Source organism: Onychostoma macrolepis, chromosome 07 (assembly GCF_012432095.1).
Source record: "Onychostoma macrolepis isolate SWU-2019 chromosome 07, ASM1243209v1, whole genome shotgun sequence".
Classification (NCBI taxonomy): Eukaryota; Metazoa; Chordata; class Actinopteri; order Cypriniformes; family Cyprinidae; genus Onychostoma; species Onychostoma macrolepis.
This window is the reverse complement of record NC_081161.1, coordinates 38,531,707-38,537,706: the sequence shown is the minus strand read 5'-3', so window position 1 is coordinate 38,537,706 and position 6,000 is coordinate 38,531,707.

Genomic DNA, 6,000 nt, shown 5'->3' with positions numbered 1-6,000 from the left:
GTCCTCCCTGCCACTCCGACTCTACAGCATGACTTCACGATCCAGTTAGGTTCATCAACAATAACCCCATCAACTTCGGTCAGAAATCTTGGTGTAATCTTTGATGATCAGCTGACCTTCAAAGACCACATTACAAAACTGCTCGATCTTGCAGGTTTGCACTATATAACATCAGAAAGATCAGGCCCTTTCTGACAGAGCATGCTGCACAACTTCTTGTCCAGGCCCTTGTCATTTCTAGGCTGGACTATTGCAATGCTCTTCTGGCTGGACTTCCGTCTAATACAGTCAAACCTCTACAAATGATTCAGAATGCAGCGGCACGACTGGTCTTCAACGAGCCCAAAAGAGCCCATGTTACACCTCTCTTTATCTCCCTGCACTGGCTACCAATCACGGCTCGCATCAAGTTCAAGACACTGATGCTTGCATATAGAACAACCACTGGCTCAGCACCCGTTTACTTGCACTCTATTAACAAACTACATCCCTCCAGAAATCTGAGATCTGCTAGTGAGCGGCGCCTCGTGATACCATCACAGAGAGGCGCAAAATCACTCTCTAGATCATTCTCATTCACCATTCCTGGCTGGTGGAACGATCTTCCCACCTCTATCCGGAATGCTGGATCCCTGTCAATCTTCAAGCAACAACTGAAAACTCATCTCTTTCGACAGCACTTGACTTCATCCTAAACTTAAAAAAAAAAAAAAAAAAAATTATCTTTACTTATTCCTTCCTTTGGTAGTTTGTATTTATTTGAACAATGTCTGAGACTTGGTGTTGCAAGCACTTCGTATGTCTGATTGCCTCTTCAAGATTAATCGCTCGATGTATTCCCCAATTGTAAGTCGCTTTGGATAAAAGCGTCTGCTAAATGACTAAATGTAAATGTAAATGTAAATGTACCTCTGCGTAAATAATTGTGTTATTGAATACATTATTCATGCAGTATTCGTAAATGGTCAGTGAAATAGAGATACTGTACCTCATAAAATGAGATGTGTAGTAGGCTATTATTGTACATTTCAAAGGGAGCTAGGTGTTTCTTTTTTATGATATATATTTATTTAGGCATGTTATTGGATATCTGCTGTATTTTCCTGGCCTTCTGCTATATTTTCAGCGTATAATTTGTAATTATTATAATTTGTATTTCATCTATATGACATTAGTGAAGTGTTTAGAACAGCCCAGGGTTAACTATTTAAGGTATGAAATGCCCTCTGCTGTCTTCCTTCTAGACCAGCTTGCAAGTCCGCTGCAATACTGTATGATGTTACACTCATTCAGTTAAAATCTCTTGAGTAGATTACTATCCCTCACCACAGCCCCCTAGTGGCTTTCAAAATCATTGCCAGCACCCTCGTTTTATCTACAACGGTGCTTCTCAAACCTGTCCTGGGGACCCTTAACCACTGCACATTTTGTATGTCTCCATCATAGCATTAACACAATATGAATTCACATTTACACATATGAAGAGATGCCTGTCTTCATAAAAATCAGATCACATTTTTGATGACAGCACAGTTTTGTGATCACGTTGATTTCCCTTCATCTTCTATGCATGCGATCAAGAAGCGCTTATAACACAAGAAGGCCAAGCTAGAAAACCACAACTCTTACAATAACCGTTCTTTAATTCAGTTCTTCATTGATATATTAATGTAGCCTGTTAGAAGGAGCTTAATATCAGGCTTACCTGAAAATATTGCAGATAGCTGCTTGACATTCACATTTATATGGTAGACTCTGCTGTCTTCACAAAAATCTAGTTGATATATTGCAAAAAAATCTGTAAGATTTTGCTTCATCAGCTATGTAATTCTCATTCTAAATAATACAATTATGTGAAATTGGAGAAAGATTAACCGCAGAGCTAAAATTAAATAGAAACAAAGTAAATTCTAATAAATGTAGCTTTTTTTATTCAAAAGTGAGGGAAAAAAATAACAACTAATTTAAAGGCAGAAGAAGTTAAATTATGATAAAAAGTAATCAACAAGCTGACACAGGATATAAACTGCATAAGTTATATAAAGGGACACAAAATGCTTACCATGATTTATGACGAAGAGGAATCAGTTCATTTAGCTGACAAAAGGGGGCCAAGTTTGTGTAAAGGAATCAGTCTTACAGTTTGTGGAAATGCAGTTATTTTCTCCAGGTTTGAGTAATTTGAGCCAATGATTTCTGTATTTTCAAGTGAGTTGAAAGTTTTTTTTTTGTTAATGAGATTAAAACATATGGTTTGAGGTGAGTAGAAATCTTAAATGGAGAATGTGTGAGCTATTACAGGACAAACTGGGATGGCAGGATAGACATTGTTATTTTTAAGGTAAGCAATGCACTGAAGTTTGTATGTTGTGATGTGTGCTCTGTGTAGGTCTGAGAGATGAGTCGTGATACAATTTATGTCGATATCAATGATAAGCTTTGGACATTTTCACTTGATGGATTAATCTAACAGCAGAAATAAGTGTGACAACAGCCAGTTAGTGCTTATCGCTAATAGACTAACTGCATGTAACTGGACTAACGAGCAGGCCATTCTTGATGCAAAGGATCTGAAATGTTGAAAGCCGCTGAAAACAAGATAACATGACCGTGTTTCATTAGGTCTGCACATTCTAAGGTGCAAGTTATTTATTATATATGAAAAAAGACCCATATTGGCTACTTTTACTTCAGTAAATTATCTATTTCTTAGTGTTATTTGTCACCAGTTTATTGGGAAGTAATGGTTTTGTTCTCTTCGTCTGACTATTCGACAGTTGCATGTTCATATAGACAGTATTTGAGACACCGCTGTAAAATTGGGGGACAAGACCACGGGAACCAGATGAGTCCTCTCCGAAAACCAGTCAGTATCTGGTGTGACCACCATTTGCCTCACGCAGTGCAACACATCTCCTTCGCATAGAGTTGATCAGGTTGTTGATTGTGGCCTGTGGAATGTTGGTCCACTCCTCTTCAATGGCTGTGCGAAGTTGCTGGATATTGGCAGGAACTGGAACACGCTGTCGTATACGCCGATCCAGAGCATCCCAAACATGCTCAATGGGTGACATGTCCGGTGAGTATGCTGGCCATGCAAGAACTGGGATGTTTTCAGCTTCCAGGAATTGTGTACAGATCCTTGCAACATGGGGCCGTGCATTATCATGCTGCAACATGAGGTGATGGTCGTGGATGAATGGCACAGCAATGGGCCTCAGGATCTTGTCACAGTATCTCTGTGCATTCAAAATGCCATCAATAAAATGCACCTGTGTTCGTTGCCCATAACATGCGCCTGCCCATACCATAACCCCACCGCCACCATGGGCCACTCGATCCACAATGTTGACATCAGCAAACCGTTCACCCTCACGACGCCATACACGCTGTCTGCCATCTGCCCTGTACAGTGAAAACCGGGATTCATCCGTGAAGAGAACACCTCTCCAAAGTGCCAGACGCCATCGAATGTGAGTATTTGCCCACTCAAGTCGGTTACGACAACGAACTGCAGTCAGGTCGAGACCCCAATGAGGACGATGAGCATGCAGATGAGCTTCCCTGAGACGGTTTCTGACAGTTTGTGCAGAAATTATTTGGTTATGCAAACCGATTGTTGCAGCAGCTGTCCGGGTGGCTGGTCTCAGACGATCTTGGAGGTGAAGATGCTGGATGTGGAGGTCCTGGGCTGGTGTGGTTACATGTGGTCTGCGGTTGTGAGGCCGGTTGGATGTACTGCCAAATTCTCTGAAATGCCTTTGGAGACGGCTTATGGTAGAGAAATGAACATTCAATTCACGGGCAACAGCTCTGGTGGACATTCCTGCAGTCAGCATACCAACTGCACGCTCCCTCAAAATTGCGACATCTGTGGCATTGTGCTGTGTGATAAAACTGCACATTTTAGAGTGGCCTTTTATTGTGGCCAGCCTAAGGCACACCTGTGCAATAATCATGCTGTCTAATCAGCATCTTGATGGATTATCTCGGCAAAGAAGTGCTCACTAACATAGATTTAGACAGATTTGTGAACAATATTTTAGAGAAATAGGCCTTTTGTGTACATTGAAAAAGTCTTAGATCTTTGAGTTCAGCTCAAGAAAAATGGGGGCAAAAGCAAAAGTGTTGCGTTTATAATTTTGTTCAGTGTATATCCCACAGTAATACAAAGCGATGTCTGTTTGCTCGATTTTCAGTGCTGAGAAATTGAAGCTGAGCTGCTTCCATGTTAATCTATACTTTGAGGGATCCTGAAATTTTTCTCCAACTATTATTCAGGTTTTGTCTGTTTCAGCCAAAGCCACAAGGACTGGAGCAGAACCGTTTTGTAATTTTAACCAGAACACTTTAAAGTGTCCATCGTCTGGTGTGAAGCAGTGAAGAGTTGTGGTGCGTCCAGGCTGAACTCTCACTGCTGACTCTAGTTGAGACACATACAGTAAAGTGCCGACAGCAAATGTACCTAAACATTAAAAAATTAAAAATTAAACTACTCGTACAATCATTTTTAGCATCTCAGTCCTTGCCCTTGAAACTTTGCCCGAGTGTCTTTATGAATTGTGTCAAATGTTTTTAATTTGTCAAAGGATTAAAGAAAAATCTTAAATTCTTACTCACAAAGGTTAATTATAATGCATGTGATGTATGATAATTTAGCCATCTTAACTGATCTGTAGAAGACTACACATGCAACAGGGCTTTCTTCAGGACAAAATATCAATCTTGAAAGGGTCATAGATTGAGTGTTAGGGTAGAGGCTTTGTGCACTTTATACAACCTGACTGCTTTAGCCACATTTTCCTGTCATGTGCTCTGAAGTGTCATTTATTTTGCGTTGGTTTTGGTAAAGAAAGCTTTGTTATACCTGTATAAAGGTCATTATTTTTTAATCAGGCAAATCACTAAGTTCCAACAAGTAAAAGGTTTAGCTAAGATATTTAGCCTACATTTTATTAGTTATTTGTAGCATATATAAAGTGCTAAAGCAAGGCACAATAAAAGCATCAACATAAACAAGAGTTTCAAAAATAACAAAGCAAGGGACAAAATGCACGTGCATTAATTCAGGCTGCTGTGTAATTTATTATTTTAGTTTATTGGCCTTACTTCAAAATCTATAGTCTCAGTCAGGCCGTGTTTCCTCAAAACATTTAGTTCAAAAAGAATGTAACAATGAAGCTAAAAATAGTTATAGCCTAGTTATTTTTCTTTCTTGGGGTGGACGAAGTACACAACTCCATTACCTGAGTAGAGTACAGATACTGCTGGTCAAATATTACTCCATTACAAGTGAAAGTTGTAAAGACAGATTTTACTTAAGTAAAAGTACAGAAGTACTTGCTTTTAAAAATACTTAAGTACTGAAAAGTACATTTCAAATGCACTGTTTTATTATTGCTGTACTGTATGTAATACTTGCAATCCCTTATGCCTCTGAAGCAACTTAAACTATACACTGACTTGTAGTATATCTTTGGAATAAAGAGCTTTTAGAATGTTAAAAATCTATAGAAATTAAACAAGTGAGTTTACAAAAATAAAAGTACCCCTACCCACCCTCACAAAAGCAGCATAGTAGTGATCTCACACAGCTGGCAGTATGAGCACACATCTACGTGTAGCCATCATTCATCCACATTTGAACCGAGTGGACAGTGAAATTGCTGTAAAGACAGACTGTAAAGAAAAAAATCAAACCTGTTTAAAACCCAGCAACACAACTGTAGCTGTATAACTTTACAACAGCAACACTGCTTTAACCAAAAAGCAAAACAGCAAGGGTTATTTGACATCAAAACAAACATTTCAAAAATACTTATAATACATATGTTTATAATGGTCATAATCCATATATCGTGCGATTTGTTCTGCTGATTTACTTATTGTTGAGTTGGTGATGAGAGATTATAACCAATCATCACTAATTATTAATAGGATATTATACATATATGTGAGTTTAATTATCAATAAATGTAAGTTATGCTATCATTTATTGGT